An 18,910-nucleotide genomic window follows, 5' to 3' on the forward strand; every position below is an offset into this window, starting at 1 on the left:
AGGGATGGGGGTGGTACGAGTGAGGGAGGGTTGTCAATGCCTAGCCCCTGGCTAAGAGGGGCAGAGAGGATGTTAGGTGCCAGAGGGATGTCAGTGCCTGGCTGAAGGGGGCACAGTGGATCTGAGTTGGGGATGGGTGTCAGTGCCCAGCTGAGTGGGGCAGGCCTGTGGGTGGGGCAGGGGTGTCATTGTTCTGCTGAGGGGGGCAGGGCATGCGGGTGGGGAAGGGATGTAATTGCCCAACTGAGGGGAAGGGGGTGTGGGAGGGGTGTCGGTGCCCGGCTGAGGGGTGCAGGGGGTGTGGGGAGGAGGGGTGTTGGTGCCCGGCTGAGGGGGACGGGGGGTGGGGGAGGGGTGTTGGTGCCCGGCTGAGGGGTGTGGGGGGAGGGGAGGGGTGTCGGTGCCCGGCTGACGGGGACAGGAGGTGGGGGAGGGGTGTCAGTGCCTCGGTGAGGCGGGCGGAGGGAGGGGAGAGGTGTCGGTGCCCGGCTGAGGGGTGTGGGGGGAGGGGAGGGGTGTCGGTGCCAGGCTGAGGGGGTTGGAGGGTGGGGGGAGGGGTGTCAGTGCCTAGCTGGGAGGTGTGGGGAGGAGGGGTGTCGGTGCCCCGGTGAGGCGGGCGGAGGGAGGGGAGGGGTGTCGGTGCCCGGCTCAGGGGGGCACAGCGGGTGGGGGGAGGGGTGTCGGTGCCCCGGTGAGGCGGGCGGAGGGAGGGGAGAGGTGTCGGTGCCCGGCTCAGGGGGGCACAGCGGGTGGGGGGAGGGGTGTCGGTGCCGGGCTGACGGGGACAGGAGGTGGGGGGAGGGGTGCCAGTGCCTAGCTGAGGGGTTGGGGAAGGGGTGTCAGTGCCCGGCTGAGGGGGGCGGGGCTGCGGGTGCCCGGGGGGTGTCTTGGCCAGTGCCCTCCCGGGGCGGGAGTTTCCCCGGCTCCCGCTCGCGCTCCGTGGCGAGGGAGTCTCTTTGTCCCGGTCCCTAACGGCCGCACTTTGCAGACGCTCCCTGCCGGCCGCCGTTCTCCGCATCGCCGCGCAGGCGCCCCGCACGCGCCGGGAGCGGAGCCGCGGCCCCGCGAGCGGGAGAGTCCGGGACCGGCGGGCTGGAGCGTGGACATGAGGGTGAGCGCGGCGCCGCGGGTCCCGCTGCCCCCGCCCGGCGAGAGTAGCTTGGCCCGGCCCGGCTCGGCCCCGCCCCGCCCCGCCCCCAGCCCCTGTCCCGGGTGCTGCCCCTCCCCGCGCCCCGTCGGGGGGACCGACCCCCCGCTCCTTCCCTGCCCCCTCCCCTGCGCCCCGTCGGGGGGACCGACCCCCCAGCCCCGGGTGCTGCCCCTCCCCTGCGCCCCGTCGGGCGGACCGACCCCCCGCTCCTTCCCTGCCCCCTCCCCTGCGCCCCATTGGGGGGACCGACCCCCAGCCCCGGGTGCTGCTCCTCCCCTGTGCCCCGTCGGGGGGACCGACCCCCCGCTCCTTCCCTGCCCCCTCCCCTGCGCCCCGTCAGGGAGAGCGACCCCCCAGCCCTGGGTGCTGCTCCTCCCCTGCACCCCGTCGGGGGGACCGACCCCCCCCGCTCCTTCCTTTGCCCCGTCCCCTGTGCCCCGTCAGGGGGACCGACCCCCCGCTCCTTCCCTGCCCCCTCCCCTGCGCCCCGTCGGGGGGACCGACCCCCCGCCCCAGGTGCTGCCCCGGGTGCTGCCCCTCCCTGCGCCCCATTGGGAGAGACCGACCCCCCGCTCCTTCCCTGCCCCCTCCCCTGCGCCCCATTGGGGGGACCGACCCCCAGCCCCGCGTGCTGCTCCTCCCCTGCGCCCCGTCGGGAGGACCGACCCCCCGCTCCTTCCCTGCCCCCTCCCCTGCGCCCCGTCAGGGAGAGCGACCCCCCAGCCCCGGGTGCTGCTCCTCCCCTGCACCCCGTCGGGGGGACCGACCCCCCCGCTCCTTCCTTTGCCCCGTCCCCTGTGCCCCGTCAGGGAGAGCGACCCCCCAGCCCCGGGTGCTGCCCCTCCCCTGCGCCCCGTCGGGGGGACCGACCCCCCCACTCCTTCCCTGCCCCCTCCCCTGCGCCCCGTCGGGGGGACCGACCCCCCAGCCCCGGGTGCTGCCCCTCCCCTGCGCCCCGTCGGGGGGACCGACCCCCCGCTCCTTCCCTGCCCCCTCCCCTGCACCCCATTGGGGGGACCGACCCCCAGCCCCGGGTGCTGCCCCTCCCCTGCGCCCCGTCGGGGGGACCGACCCCCCGCTCTTTCCCTGCCTCCTCCCCTGCGCCCCGTCAGGGAGAGCGACCCCCCAGCCCCGGGTGCTGCTCCTCCCCTGCGCCCCATTGGGGGAGACCAACCGCCCAGCTCCTTCCCTTGCCCCCTCCCCTGCACCTCTCCCTTTGGGGGGATTGACTCCCTGCAGCCCTGAACACTGCCCCTCCCCTGCGCCCCGTTGGGGGACACCGACCCCCAGCCCCGGGTATTGCCCCTCCTCTGCCTCTGGCCAGGGAAGACCAACTCCCAAGGACTGCTCCTCCCCTGTGCCCCATCGGGGGAGACTGACCCCCCAGCCCCTTCCCCTGGCAGGGGGAGACCGACCGCCTGGCTCCTTCCCTTGCCCCTAGCCCCGGGTACTGCCCCCTCCCCTGGCAAGGGGAGACCAAATCCTCAGCCCCCCACAAGGGACACCGACCCCCAGCTCCTTCCCCTTGTCCCCAGCCCCGGGTACTGTCCCCTCCCTTGCTGGGGGAGAAAGGCCTACCCAACTCCTTCCCCGCCCGCTGCTGGGGAGACCAGTCCCGCCTCCACCCTCTTCCCCTGGCAGGGGGAGACCGACCCCCCCCCTCCCTCGCACGAGCCCATTCCCTTGCCCCCAGCCCTGGGACTGTCCCTTCCTCTGCTCCCTTTTGGGAAGACTGACCTCTTAGCCCTGGGTATTGCCCCCTTACCCTGACAGGGGAGACTGACCCCCCCAACTCCTTCCCCTGCTGGGCGATACCGATCCCTCAACCCCTTCCTCTGGTAGGGGGAGACCGACCCCCAGCCCCTTCCTCTGCCCCCTGCCGAGGAAGACTGACTCTCCAGCTGATTCCCCTGCCAGGGATACCATCCCAGCCCCTTCCTCTGGTGGGGGGGGGGGGCTGGGGATGGACCCCCCCAACCCCTTCCCTTGTATCCAGTTCTGGGTACTGCCCCCCACTGGGGGAGACCAACCCCCCACAACCCCAGGCACTGTGTCCTACTTCCCTCAGGTGAAACCAACCACTACCTACTGGCTCCTCCTGGGACAAATGAACTGTCCCCTGCTAGGAAAGATTGACCTCCCCCCACACTGAACTGCCCCCTTGCCCAGGAGAGACCAGTCCCAATCCTTGCTCCCCTGGTATTAGGAGAGATCCAACACCACTTCCTCACAGCCCCAGCAGCGCCTCTGGGAGAGACCCCCGTTTCTGTGATATATCATCTCCTACATGGCACTATTCCCTGCTAGTGAGACATACACTGGGGGCTGGGTCTATCTTTGCCTTGAGATAGATTAATTCTCCTGCCCCTGCTCAGTCTGGCAGTGCTACTGCTCCCATCTGCCCTGGAAGAGAGACATACCTGGTACTACCCCCACCTGTCCTGGGGGTGAGAGACTCTTTCCCACTATTTCCGTCCCCTGCACGTCTCTCTGTCCAGCACTGCCCCCCTTCCCTTGGGGAGAGACTCCCTGCTTGGAATTGCTCTCAGCTTGGCACTGCCCTCTGGCCCTAGAAGACAGATCCCCCCTAGTATTGCCTTAAGCTGGGCACTGCCCCCTCCCTTGGGAGATACCCTTAGCCCTACCCTTAATCCAGCACTGTATCTCTGCTGTGCCCTCAGCCTGGCACTCACTCCTGCCTTCCAAAAGACACTCTTCGCACTGTTTCCTGTTCTTTCTGCCTTGGCACCCGCCCCCCCCCACACCTTGCCTGGCACTGCCCTTCAGTCTGCAGGTTGTCACTACATGCCTCCACCTTACAAGCCCTGCTCTCTGCCTTCCAGGCCTGGCACTTTCACTTATCTCTGCCTTGGCATTGTTCACCTGGCCTTGCATGGCCCTGCCTCCTAAAAACATAAGAATGGCCGTACCGGGTCAGACCAAAGGTCCATCTAGCCCAGTATCTGTCTACCAACAGTGGCCAATGCCAGGTGCCCCAGAGAGAGTGAACCTAATAGGCAATGATCAAGTGATCTCTCTCCTGCCATCCATCTCCATCCTCTGACAAACAGAGGCTAGGGACACCATTCCTTACCCATCCTGGCTAATAGCCATTTATGGACTTAACCTCCATGAATTTATCCAGTTCTCTTTTAAACGCTGTTATAGTCCTAGCCTTCACAACCTCCTCAGGTAAGGAGTTCCACAAGTTGACTGTGCGCTGCGTGAAGAACTTCCTTTTATTTGTTTTAAACCTGCTGCCCATTAATTTCATTTGGTGACCCCTAGTTCTTGTATTATGGGAATAAGTAAATAACTGTTCCTTATCCACTTTCTCCACATCACTCATGATTTTATATACCTCTATCATATCCTCCCTTAGTCTCCTCTTTTCCAAGATGAAGAGTCCTAGCCTCTTTAATCTCTCCTCATATGGGACCCTCTCCAAACCCCTAATCATTTTAGTTGCCCTTCTCTGAACCTTTTCTAGTGCTAGTATATCTTTTTTGAGATGAGGAGACCACATCTGTACACAGTATTCGAGATGTGGGCATACCATGGATTTATATAAGGGCAATAATATATTCTCCGTCTTATTCTCTATCCCCTTTCTAATGATTCCTAACATCCTGTTTGCTTTTTTGACCGCCTCTGCACACTGCGTGGACATCTTCAGAGAACTATCCACGATGACTCCAAGATCTTTTTCCTGACTTGTTGTAGCTAAATTAGCCCCCATCATATTGTATGTATAGTTGGGGTTATTTTTTCCAATGTGCATTACTTTACATTTATCCACATTAAATTTCATTTGCCATTTTGTTGCCCAATCACTTAGTTTTGTCAGATCTTTTTGAAGTTCTTCACAGTCTGCTTTGGTCTTAACTATCTTGAGCAGTTTAGTATCATCTGCAAACTTTGCCACCTCACTTTTTATACCCCTTTCTCCAGATCATTTATGAGTAAGTTGAATAGGATTGGTCCTAAGACTGACCCTTGGGGAACACCACTAGTTACCCCTCTCCATTCTGAGAATTTACCATTCATTCCTACCCTTTGTTCCCTGTCTTTTAACCAGTTCTCAATCCATGAAAGGATCCTGCTTCAGTTCATGCCACAGTCCACTATGTGGTACTGCCCAGCTCCTCCTAATTATTCCTGGCCCTCCTGCTGGGCAGTGTTAACAAGTCCATCTGCCCACACTGTCCCATACCCCCTGTCCACTTTCCCCTGCTTGGCTCTGCTCAGCAGCTGCTTTGGCACATTGTGCCTCTGACCTGATATTGCTGCTCACTTATTTCAGAATGGCACTGCACACTGAATGGTACATACCTTGGTCTCTTGCACTGTCTGCTTTGGTGCTGTTCATTTTCCACCTGTCCACCTCCATTTCTGCCTGTTTGCCCATGCCTTGTTTTTGTGCTGCTGGATCTGGACCCATGCCCTGCTCTTCAGCCCTGGCAGAGTTGGTGCTGCCTCTTTGCCATGACAGAGCAGGCTGAACACCACTGCTCTGCTCAGCTGACTTAGTACTGCTACATGAACATCCTCTCCTCTTGGTCCATCTGCTCTTGGAACATCTGGATCAGCAGCGAGCGCCCTGCTCACCTCAACAACAGCTGGGTATTAAACTATCCTCCCTGTACATCCCTATGAGCACAGCTGTGTTTTCCTCTCTCCACTTGCTGTGATACGGCCTCCCCTTATTCCCTGGCTTGCAGAGTTTGTTATGTGCCACCCCTCCTCCACAGGCATAGCTCGATCATCACACTCTTCCCAAGGAGCAGCTGTATTGACATCCTCTTTTCCACAGACAGAGCTGGATCTGCTTCCCCTTCCCCAGGAATGGCAGGATCTGCTTTGGACTTGGCCTGGCAGAAATGACTCTGTACCCACTCATGTTGCCCATGAGCCCTAGAAACAACTGGATCAACAGCTCCATTCCAGCCTACCTACCCCTGGATATTTGGATCTTACCCTACCCTCCTTATACATCTGAATTTACATCTCCTCACTTGCCTTAGCACGGCTAGTTCCGCACCTTCCATGTCCTGGTACAGGTGAGGTAACAGTGTCTCTGCTAAAATATCATACTCTGCTGTCTGTCTTTTGTAGCCCTTCTTTATACACCAGCAAACTGACACTGTTACAGCTCCTGAACTAGCTCACTTTCCCAATAGCTGTAGTCTAGCTGTGCCCAACAGTGGGAATATAACTTGGAACAGCAATATCAGTAAAGGTTTCAGAGTAGTAAACACTCTCCACTCTTTCTTCAACATCTGGGGCTGATAGCCTCTCTATCTTTTTCTTTTCACAGGTTGCAAAGGTACGTCTCAGGTCAGTGCTGACCCAGCAAGTTCACACTGATGTGTTGTGTTCATCTCTTCCCTCCCACTCACTGCCTACCTTATCCTTTCAGAGTTGGATTCGAATGTGTCCTGGGTTTGCTGCATTACAGCAGTTCCTGCTTCAGTTAGATCAGAACCTTCCCTGCTAATTCATCATGACATAACCAACCAGCCACCTCCCACTGCACAGTTGGATAAGCTTCTTGTTTTGCATTGTTCCAAGCACATGTGACTCAAGGCCTTCATCATCCACCTAGTCTGGTACAGGTAGGTTTAACCCTTTGGAAAGTGGATTGTTCCTAGTGGGAAGGAGAATGTATATGGTTTGCATGGGAGGTAGGGAAAATGACTGGGGTTGGCGATCTTGGGCATGTTAGGACTGTTGCCTGGAGTCAGTCCTAGACCGAGGTGCCCCTTCAGTACTGGATATCTTAGCTAGTGATCTGGTTAGTTAAGATCCAAATATACTGGGGTAGATAAGCTGGAATGGAGGAGTTGATTCCCATCATGGCTGGTAGAGAGGAAACTGACATGGGCAAAGCAGGGAGATTGGCTTGGAGAAGGAGAGGCAGCTGCTGAGAGAGCAAATGAACCCCTGTTGTGGGGGAGAAGGGAAGAGGAGGAGCTTAAGGTGTTCATTTACAGTAACTCTTCCTCCGTTGACTAAGGGTGATTGATGCTTGCCAGGCTGTCACTGACTTGCCTAGGTGTCATGCTTATCTTTGCACCATACCTAAACCAACATTTTTTGAGTTCTCATTTCCTTCATGTAGCATCACACAGTAAATTCTCCTCTGCCTGCTATTCCTCCCTCCCTGGCCTCCATGGTTATCCATTGGTTAACTCTACATTTACACCAACATACTGGAATCTCCAGTTCAATTCTTTCATCTTTAGTATCAATTCCTCTGCCTCTTGTCACTTCCACTGGAGCATTTCCAGATGAGCCATACTGCCTCCTGTTGCTTGGTCACTTCTTTACAGTTTTTCTAACCGGTTTTCTCTTTTCCGGGTTGGATCAGTGCCTTTTTTCCTACTTAGACTTGCAAAGTTCGCTTCAGAGGTCATTGGTAATAAGAGTAGTGGAAGAACACAGTGTTACCCTAGTGAAGGTAACAATTTTATAGCTTATGATTATATCATTATGATCAGCCAATTTGGCTGCCTGTGCAACACTGGCCAGAGAATCTCTCCTAGTGATTCCTGCATCAAGTTTATCACTTCTGGTTGAGCTGGAGTGTGTTGTTGAGTGAAAGACACCCAGTCTTGTTTTATAGATTCCAAGTGATGGAGAATACACTGTGGCCCAGGTAAGTTGTTCTGATGGTTAATTACCCTCACTGGTAAAAATTTATTCCTTATTTCTAGTTTGAATTTGTCTAACTTCTGCTTCCAGTTACTGGATCTTGATGACTGAAAACTTAATACCTCATCTTTTCCAGTCCAGTTGGTGTAGCTGAACCACTTCATGGATTTTTAAAGGCAGAAGGGACCATTATTATCATCTAGTCTGACCTACTGCATAAGACAGGTCAGAGAATTACACCTAGTGAATTTCTGCGTCCAGCCCAAGAGCGTGGCTTTTAGAAAGGCATACAGTCTTGACTTATAGACTCCTCATGAAGGACTCTTGCTCAATATCTGGCAAAGATTGTGGCATGGATGAAAGCTGGCTGGCAGAGGCTCGACTCGGATAAGAACAAGGTAATGCTGGAATGTTGGGGGAAGCAACGGGAAAGAATGGTAGTGATTATCAGCCTGCTTGGTCGAAGGAGTGCACCTGCCATTTATCACGCTTGTTTGCCATTTAGGGACTGTGTTAGGTCTTAGGCAGCCGCTAGATGCCCCAGTAGCAGCTGTAGCCAAATTGCTTTTTCCCATCTGCGCTTGGCAAGGAGGGTGCAACATTTGCTTTCCAATTCTGAGACATCATTACAGTTGTCCCTGTCGTCGTCACCTCAATATTAGACAATTGCACTGTGCTCTACATTGGTTTACACCTTAAGGTCATCTGGCAGCTGAAGTTACTGCTGAATGAGTTTGTCTGCCAATTTGTTTCATACAGAGAGCATATTGTGTTGGTGTTCGAGAGTCTGAGTTTGGGATGGAATTTAAGGTGTTGGTTTTGACCTACAAAGCTCTAAAAGTTTTGGGACCTGCCTCTTTCCCAATGTGAAGTTGCTATAGTGGTGTTCAGTGAGAGATCTCAAGCCTGATGCTTTAAACAGAAGAGAGCTGGAGGCAGGGGTGAAAGTAACTTACCGGTACTGCCAGAGTCCTGAGGGGGCATGGCCTCAACTGGAAGAGGCGGGGCCTTTCAAGATTTACAGGCCCTGGGGCACTGGCTGTGACTGGGAGCCCCAGGGCCTTTAAATCAACCCAGGGCTCCCAGCTGCAGAGGTGGCTGGGGGCTCCGGGGCAAATTAAAGGGCTCAGGGCTCCGGTTGCTGCGGAGCCCTGAGCCCTTTAAACCCTGGCTGGGGCAGCCACAGAAGCTCCGAGCCCTTTAAATCCCGGCCCCAGCCCAGGCGCTGAGCTGCGGGGGGGAATTTCAAGGGCTCTGGGCTCCCCGCAGCCGTGGGAGCTCTGAGCCCTTTAAATCTCAGCCCCAGCGCGGCTGCCGGAGCTGCGGGGGGGAATTGGCCCCAGCGTGGTTGTTGGAGATGCGGGGGTGGGGGGAATTTAAAGGGCTCTGGGCTCCCTGCAGCCGCAGAAGCTCTGAGCCCTTTAAATCCTGGCCTGACAGGGAGCCCAGAGCCCTTTAAATCCCCGCCACAGAAGCCGGTGTGGTCTGGCACGACGTTTTGGCTTTTGTCGGTACGCCGTACCAGACCGTACCGGCTTACTTTCACCTCTGGCTGGAGGCAGGGTATTTTTCTTAAGGGGCCCTCTGACTCTGGACCTGGCTAATTTCCCAAACCCTGTCCAGCAAAGCTTGGACCATTATAACTAAGACCCTACTTGAATCGTGGGATGATCTTCAAATAATTGTGGCTGAGTTGCAGACAAGACATGGAAAATCATGGAAAAGTAATAATGTACCTTTATTAATAGCGGTAATTTGGAAAAGCCAGAGTAGACCTATTTGTTTAAGAAAAATTTGCTGGAACGATATAAACACTCAAGTATTATGTTATGCCTCTAATTTTTTTTTGATAACCAGACATTTTGCTGCAACTATATTACATTCATTTAAAAAAAATGACAGATACAATATAAAATTTAGAAGACTAAAAGTCTTAACATAACTGCTGTAGAAATAGAGTCCAGTCACTTTTGCTTTTAAAATTTTACAGGGATTGTATGTTAGTACTGCACTAATTGCATACTCAAAATGTATGCAAAATTACAGACTGTGCAAAGTAAGCCAATTAAAATCCAAATAGCGGTGGAAGCCTAATGTTGTGGGATCTGCAACTTCCACAATATTGCAAATGGAGTAGGGTCTTAGTTATAACGTTAAGGGCATGTTGTAAGACTCAACTCTTTTCCTAGGGTTTTCTGGAAGGGCTCATATTTTGAGATAGGAAGGATTCAAAATCTCTTTTATGGATAGCTCTCTTTGTATGTATTTAAGTTGTGTAGAGGTACCGTAATCCTGCATAGTTAATTACTTTTAGACAAATGTAAATAACTAAAATAGACATACATGTGTGTGTAGCTCATACTAACAAGTATTTGTATTACACTCGCCAGAATGTATTCATGCCATATATAGTGACTACTAGATGTTCTCATCTCACAATGTGTATTGCTCAAAAATGTCCTCAGATGGGTTCATTAACTGCTTCCAGCACAGAGACTGGTATGCTGTGGGCAAGTATGTCTGGTATTTAGCAACTTAACACGGGGAAACAGGACTAGCACTTTATATAGTGGATAAGTGTCCCTTGAGTTTCAAGGAAGAGATCAAGGATGCTTGTTGAATAAGAAGTGTGAGGCAGTTCTAAGTATAAATGACAGTGTGCAATGACAGTACTAATGAAGAGATTCAGGAAATTGGGTGATGTGGTCAGAGTGGTGGCAGAAGAAGGTCATTTCATGACTTAACTACTATGACCTCTCTGGCCTTGACAACTGTCAACCTTGCCCCTTATTGAATACTAAATAGATTTGTAACTCCTCACTTAACGTTGTTACATTGCTGATCTATTATAGAACAAGCTCATTTAAAGTTGTGCAATGCTCCCTTATAATGTTGTTTGGCAGCTGCCTGCTTTGTCCACTGTTTGCAGGATTCGCTGGAAGAGCAGCCCCTCCTTGTGGGGATTAGAACCTGGGGCGGGGGCAGTGAGCCCCCTCCATCAGCTCCCCTAAATTCCTTGTAAGATATGTGGTTCCATAGCTGCCCAGCAGTTGTTCAGCTGTCCCTTCCCCCACTGCTGTCCTGCTCCTGCCCTGCCCTCTGCCGTAGAGCTGCTCCTGGGAGCTTCCTGCTTTGGGGAGGGGGGGTGCTGATATCAGGATGTCCCCCTGCTCCTGCCACCCCTCCTGTTCTGTACCCCCTCTCCACAAAGTGGAGGAGGGGGACAGGACTGGGGGGACAGAATGGAGGGAGCTGCCTGGAAGCTGTTGCTTCCTGTCTGAACTGGCTGATCTGCTTAAAAGGGCAATGTACTTGAAGTGTAGTCAGCATACTGAAAGGGTCAATGCATGTCTGTCTGTCTGTCTCTCTCTCTCACACACACACACACACACACACACACACACACACACACACACATGCCTGCACCCTCAGCACTTTGGAAAGTCAGCACCTGTGCAGCCTTGCATGTGCTGTCATGAGGAGGGAGTGGTGCGCTCCAGCTGGATAGCGTGGCCTCGTTATGTTCAGTTTTTGCAGGGAAGTGTTTGCAGCTACTGCCATGCATCTATTGTGTTTCCTCCCTCCTGCCTCAGTCCATGCTGCCTTGTAGAGTGTGACAACAGCATATTAACCCTTGAGGGCTCAGCCGAGTCTATGAGTGCTAGTTCATCATTTAGCAGCAAGGCATTCTCTGGGAAATATTCCACCCTCTTACTCCATCACCTCAACCAAGCTTCACAATCATTCATTGGTGTGTACAATGTTACACTGTTTGTTTAAAATTGTTTAAAACTTATACTGTATATAATGTCTTGTCTGGTGAAAATTTTTCCCTGGAATCTAACCCCCCCATTTACATTAATTCTTATGGGGAAATTGGATTCACTTAAGATCATTTCCATTAAGTCACATTTTTCAGGAACAGAACTACAACGTTAAGTGAGGAGTTACTATACTTCTGCGAAGATCATCTTCGCACTGCTATAGACTAGGGACCGAATGGCTGGGCAGCAGTTCTGCAGAAAGGGACCTAGGGGTTACAGTGGACGAAAAGTTGAATATGAGTCAACAGTGTGCCCTTGTTGCCAAGAAGGCTAATGGCATTTTGGGTTGTATAAGTAGGGGCATTTCCAGCAGATCGAGGGATGTGATCATTCCCCTCTATTCAGCACTGGTGAGGCCTCATTTAGAGTACTGTGTCCAGTTTTGGGCCCCACACTACAAGAAGGATGTGGATAAATTGGAGAGAGTCCAGCGGAGGGCAACAAAAATGATTAGGGGGCTGGAGCACATGACTTATGAGGAGAGGCTGAGGGAACTGAGATTGTTTAGCCTGCAGAAGAGAAGAATGAGGGGGGATTTGATAGCTGCTTTCAATTACCTGAAAGGGGGTTCCAAAGAGGATGGATCTAGACTGTTCTCAGTGGTAGAAGATGAAAGAACAAGGAGTAATGGTCTCAAGTTGCAGAGGGGGAGTTTAGGTTGGACATTAGGAAAAACTTTTTCACTAATAAGGTGGTGAAGCACTGGAATGGGTTCCCTAGGGAGGTAGTGGAATCTCCTTCCTTAGAGGTTTTTAAGGTCAGGCTTGACAAAGCCCTGGCTGGGATGATTTAGTTGGGTTTGATCCTGCTTTGAGCAGGGGGTTGGACTAGATGACCTCCTGAGGTCCCTTCCAACCCTGAGATTCTATGATTCTATGATCTTCCTGGTCTGTCGCTTTGATTATGTCACCCTTCTTTTTAGTCCGTCCTCTAGCTCCTCCTCCAGTGTATCAGACACAAACTTCCTGTCCTTACCTTCAAGGCCTTTCATAACTTAGCCCTGCCCTGTCTATCCATCCTGTTATCACAACATTGATCCTCACTTTTGCCACGGATAGGTGTCAAGGGCCATGGATAGAGGTCCTCTTATTCATTTGTGTATAAATCTCACATTTTTTAAAAAGTGAAGCCTAGAGTTGACGTTGAAGTTTGGTAGGCAGTGTTATACTGGAGGTCAGACTAGATGACCACATTGATCTCTTTTGGCCTTGGAATCTATGAAATCAAACACAACCATGATGCTTCACATCATTTTGATGATTGGGGGCTATATGTCGTCAGTTGAAGGTGGAGTCATCTTGGCCAGTTCTTTGAAGCATTTCTCCTTTAGAACCAGCATCATTTCAGTCTTGTCTGGAGCATCTTGAGGAAGTCCTCTGTAAATCACCAAAAATCTCAGATGTGCATCCTGCTAATCTACACACCTCCAGAGCCCTGTGAGACCTGAGAGACCTTCAAGACCAATCTCTCGGAGGAGATGAGAGGGATGTGGTGTAACATGGTGGTTCAGGATTTACTGCCCTAAGTATCAGAGTCCTGCAGCACCTTCTAGACCAGAGGTTGCCAACCTTTCAGAATTGGTGTGCCGAGTCTTCATTTATTCATTCTAATTTAAGGTTTCACGTGCCAGTAATACATTTTAACATTTTTAGAAGGTCTCTTTCAATAAATCTTTAATATATAACTAAACTATTGTTGTATGTAAAGTAAATAAGGTTTTAAAATTTAAGAAGTTTCATTTAAAATTAAATTAAAATGCAGATCCCCCCCAGACTGGTGGCCAGGATCCGGGCAGTGTGAGTGCCACTGAAAATCAGCTTGCGTGCCGTCTTCGGCACGTGTGCCATAGGTTGCCTACCCCTGTTCTAGATTAATAAATGTATTGGAGTATAAGCTTTCATGGGTGAATACCGACTTCGTCACACACTAAGTATCTTCAACATCCATGCTAATACCACCTCTGATAGGAACATGGGACTGGAAGGGGCCTCCTGGATTGTCACATCCAGTCCCCTGTTATTGATGCAATAGTATGAGATCTCCATCTACTCTCTCTTTCCTACAGGTTGTCTCTTGACCTTGCCACATTGCCATTCACACTCTGGACCTAATTTCAGACTGGGTGTGGATATAGGGAACACAAGAAACAGTTCCCTATTCTGGACTGATGCTCTTCTCCAAACTGGGATGGGAAGAAAATATAAAATCTGGAAGAAAATGTAAAATCACTGCCAACAAAATATGCAGGTGGTGGAGTGGCAAATAATGGTGGGGATAGGTCAGTTATACAGATCAGTCTGGATTATTTGGCAAAATGTGCCATTTGAACACCATGCGTTTTAATACAGCAATCTACAACATCATACATTTAGAAACAAAGAATGAATATCACACTTACAGGATGGTGTGCTGTGTCCTGCAGGGCAGCAACAGAAGAATTTAGGTGTCATGGTAGATAATCAACTAACCTGAGCTCCCAGTGTCATGCTGTCACTAAGAGGGCAAATGCAATCCTTTGATGTATAAGCAAGGTTTGTAATAATACCTCTGTATATGGCATTAGTGAGACCATTACTGAATAGTGCATCCAGTTCTGGTGTCCACACTTCAAAAAGGATATTGAAAAATTAGAAAGGGTTCAGAAAATAGCAACAAGGATGATTTAAGGTCTGGAAAACCAATCTTAATATGAGAGACTAAAGAAGTTCAATCTATTTAGTTTATCCAAGAGAAGGTTGACAGTGAATTGGTCACATTCTGTAAGTATCCATAGGGAAGAGATTTTGATAATAGATGGCCTTGAATCCAACAGAAAAAGGCAGAATGAGCTCCAATGGGTGGATGCTGAAGTTAGACAAATTTGGATTAGAAATAAGGTATGCATTCTTTACCGGAATGGTAATTAATGGAACAGTTTACTGAAGGATGTGGTAGATTCTCCATTACTTGAAATTTGTATATCAAGTCTGGATCTCTTTCTAAATGAGATGCTATATCTTAAACTGAAGTTATGGGCTTGATGCAGAAACTACTGGGTAAGGATGTTTGGCCTGTGTTATGCAGCATGTCTGATTAGATAATCATAATGGTCCCTTCTAGTTTGAAAATCCTCATTTACAGATAAACAGCATCCCCGGGAGCTTCTGGACTGGCCAGATATACTGGTAACCCCTCCTCAGTCCCTGAAACAGGCCAGGAAATAGGTGATCTAGTGAGCTACTAAGATTGCTCAGTAACCACAGCCACTGACCCTCAGGCACCAATGTGCCTGCTCCATTCCCACCCCCGAGGTCTCCATGGTTCAGGGATAAGCTGTGACCTGAAAAGCATGAAGGAACAAGACTTGTGGTTGGGAAATATGCAACACCCCCCCACACACCACCACCATTTTTTGTGGCTTTTCCATCCAATTTAAAATATTTTCCCTCTGTTACTGCACAAGAGAGTGAGTGACTGATTTGCTAACTGGCTCTGCCTAGGGTAGGGGACACCTGGCCAACCAACCAGCTCTACACAAAATGTAGGCTAATGCCAAATTTTCTACAATTTTGGTTAGTTGGAGAGGGAATGAAGACAATACCAGGACAGTACCAGGAAAGATTTTCAGACGTGTTTTTTAAATTAAGTCTCTCTTTAAATTTAGATACCAAAAATAGCTGTAGGGAATAATCTGGCACGTTTAGTAAACTGCCCAAAATTGGATCTGAAGAACAGGAATGGGGATGAGGGTATTCTGCCTGTATAGTTATGGGGCTTTGATCTGTTATGTAAAATCCCTTCCAGGCTTTAGGCACTCTGAGGTCCTCAATACCCTGAAATGTTCTCAGGACATTGTTCCCTGGCCTTAGAAAGCAATGACAGCATCTCCTCGGCAACGGGAAAGGTGCTGTATTTCCATGGGAACAGACTTGTGAGAAGCACTCCAATGGGAAGCCTTTGTGTGGAAGCTGACAGCCCAAGCTCTTTGTTTGACCTGCCTGAATCTAAGGACTTTGTACGCTCTGGGTATGTCTGTGGTGCAATTAAACACCTAAGGCTGGCTTGTCAGCTGACTTGGGCCATGGGGCTATTTCACTGTAGTGTAGATGTTCGGGCTCAGTCTGGACCCCGAGCTCTGGGATCCTCCCCGTCAGCTCAAACATCTACACTGCAATTAAACAATCCCAGAGCCCGAGTCACCTGACACAGGCCAGCCGTGGGTGTTTAATTGCAGTGTGGACATACCTCAAATGCTCAGACCCTGCCAGTGACAGGGAGAAGTGAGTTGTGAATTGTGGTGCTGCACTTGGCTTTATCTGTAAGAAATTAGTGTTGCAGTACATTCCCATCACAGCAGCTTCTGCTTTAATAAGTGAGGGTCTGTCCGTCTGCTGAAATCAGAGGTGCAATTGCGGATCGTGTAGACATACCCAAGATAGTTTGGATTTAGCTAGCTCAGATACCAATAGTAGTGAAGCTGTGGCAGCATGGGCTAGCTGCCCAATTATGTCGGGGGAGGGATAGCTCAGTGGTTTGAGTATTGGCCTGCTAAACCCACGGTTGTGAGTTCAATCCTTGAGGGGGCCATTTAGGGAACTGGGGTAAAAAAAAAAAATCTGGGGATTGGTCCTGCTTTGAGCAGGGGGTTGGACTAGATACCTCCTGAGGTCCCTTCCAACCCTGATATTCTATGTAGTCAGGTTATGTACTTGGTGGCTAGACCATGCTACTGCGGCTTCACTGTTTTTGGTACCTGTGCAAGCTAGATTAAAGCTAATATGGGGGTGGCTACATATGCAGCAATCTCAGACCTTATTACTGTTGTGTAGACATGCCTGGTTGCAGCTTCTGTAAGGAAGGTGATACCTCTGCTAGGTTGAGAGTCAGGGAAGCACCTGAGGGATAAGCAGGGAATTTGTAGTTCAGTGGCGTCCTTTTCTCTGTTAGAAGGAAGAAATGTTTCTGTGCACACATTACATCCCAGCTAATGAGACAGTTTGATAATACAGTAGAAAAGCAAAGTGGAATACATTTCCCAGATCTGAAGCTCACAGTGAGCAAAACTAGACCTAGAGAGCAGTGAGTAGATCTGGGAGATGAGCATGTTTTTTTCTATTCTGAAGTGGTGGAGAAAGGAGAAGCTGGTGGCGGGATTGAAAAAGGGCACGGTGCAGTCAAAACAAAGGACAAGGCAGGTGATATTAACACCAGCACTTTGTACTGACTACAGGATGATGATGTGATTGTAGTGGAGTTTGGAGAGCAGATGGCTAATCGTGCAGTGTTTTTTAAAGTCCTTTTATCACTTCTGAGTGGGCTGTCTTAAATGCTTGATTTTCCTTCTTTATCCCTTTCATTATCTTGTATTCCTCTACCCCCTCTTATTTATCTCCTTTCTAATTTAAATGATCCCAATCTTTTCAATCCCTCCTCAGACAGACGTCTCTCCAACTTCTAATCCTATTTTGATTCTTTTCTGAATGCTGTAGCTCTGTTGAATATTTTCAGAGATGGGGTGACCAGAACTGCATACACTCCTGCATACAAATGGGTCTGTGGATGAGGGGAAAGCAGTGTTATTCTTTGACTTTAGCAAAGCTTTTGATACAGTCTCCCACAGTATTCTTGCCGGCAAGTTGAAGAAGTATGGGCTGGATGAATGGACTGTATGGTGGATAGAAAGCTGGCTAGATCGTCGGGCTCAATGGGTAGTGATCAGTGGCTCCATGTCTAGTTGGCAGCCGGTCCCAAGGATTGGTCCTGGGGCTGGTTTTGTTCAATATCTTCATTAATGATCTGGAGGATGGCGTGGGCTGCACCCTCAGCAAGTCTGCAGATGACACTAAACTGGGAGGAGTGGTAGATACGCTGGAGGGTAGGGATAGGATACAGAGGGACCTAGACAAATTAGAGGACTGGGCCAAAAGAAACCTGATGAGGTTCAACAAGGACAAATGCAGAGTCCTGCACTTAAGACGGAAGAATCCCATTCACTGCTACAGACTAGGGACCGAGTGGCTAGGCAGCAGTTCTTCAGAAAAGGACCTAGGGACCTACAGTGGACGAGAAGCTGGATATGAGCCAACAGTGTGCCCTTGTTGCCAAGAAGCTAACAGCATTTTGGGCTGTATAAGTAGGGGCATTGCCAGCAGATTGAGGGACATGACCATTCCCCTCTATTCGACATTGGTGAGGCCTCATCTGGAGTACTGTGTCCAGTTTTGGGCCCTACACTACAAGAAGGATGTGGAAAAATTGGAGAGAGTCCAGCGGAGGGCAACAAAAATGATTAGGGGGCTGGAGCACATGACTTAGGAGGAGAGGCTGAGGGAACTGGGATTGTTTAGTCTGCAGAAGAGAAGGAGGAGGGGGGATTTGATAGCTGCTTTCAACTACCTGAAAGGGGGTTCCAAAGAGGATGGATCTAGACTGTTCTCAGTGGTACCAGATGACAGAACAAGGAGTAATGGGGTCAAGTTGCAGTGGCAGAGGTTTAGGTTGAATATTAGGAAAAACTTTTTCACTAGGAGGGTGGTGAAGCACTGGAATGGGTTACCTAGGGAGGTGGTGTAATCTCCTTCCTTAGAGGTTTTTAAGGTCAGGCTTGACAAAGCCCTGGCTGGGATGATTTAGTTGGGGATTGGTCCTGCTTTGAGCAGGGAGTTGGACTAGATGACCTCCTGAGGTCCCTTCCAACCCTGATATTCTATGAAAATAATTGAAACTGGTGTGATTATATTGTGTTATTTTGACAAATAAAATATGCAGAATTTTGCAGAATTTTAAAATATTGGTGGCAGAATTTTTAATTTTTTTGGCACAGAATTTTTAATTTCTTGATGCAGAATTCTCCCAGGAGTAAACTCGCACTGAGGATATTTCTCTGGAGGAGGGAATCCCAGTTATTAGGAAGAGACAGGTAATAGTAGCAGCTGAATCGATCATTAGAAATATCGATAGCTGAGTTTGTTAGGACTGGGAGACCCGCATGGTGAATTGCCTGTCAGGGGCTAAGGCTGCAGATCTCTTGAGACATCTGGACAGGCTTATGTGCAGTGCCGGGGAGGAGCTGGTGGTCGTGGTACATATAGTTACCAGTGACATACAGAAAGCTAGGAGAGAGGCCTTGGAGGCCAAATTTAGGCTGCTAGGTAAGCGCTTGAAGTGCAGGACCTCCGTCGTAGCATTATCTGAAATGCTTCAAGTTCCATGCACAGGGCCAGTTAGACAGGTAGAACTGTAGGGTCTCAATGCATGGATGATGCAATAGTGTAGGGAGGAGGGGGCTAGATTTATTAGGAAC

General features: G+C 50.6%; 1 protein-coding gene across 1 annotated transcript in view; it reads left to right on the top strand.

Annotated features, from left to right (window-relative positions):
• The first annotated feature begins 988 nt into the window (after positions 1-988).
• Positions 989-18,910, top strand: part of SMARCD3 (SWI/SNF related, matrix associated, actin dependent regulator of chromatin, subfamily d, member 3) — a 197,454-nt gene continuing 179,532 nt past the window's right edge. Inside the window, exons 1-2 of the mRNA XM_045005229.1 lie at positions 989-1,111; positions 6,570-6,765. The gene's annotated coding sequence lies outside the window, so the exon portion shown is untranslated. The remainder of the gene's footprint in view (positions 1,112-6,569; positions 6,766-18,910) is intronic.

This window comes from Mauremys mutica, chromosome 2 (assembly GCF_020497125.1).
Source record: "Mauremys mutica isolate MM-2020 ecotype Southern chromosome 2, ASM2049712v1, whole genome shotgun sequence".
Classification (NCBI taxonomy): domain Eukaryota; kingdom Metazoa; phylum Chordata; order Testudines; family Geoemydidae; genus Mauremys; species Mauremys mutica.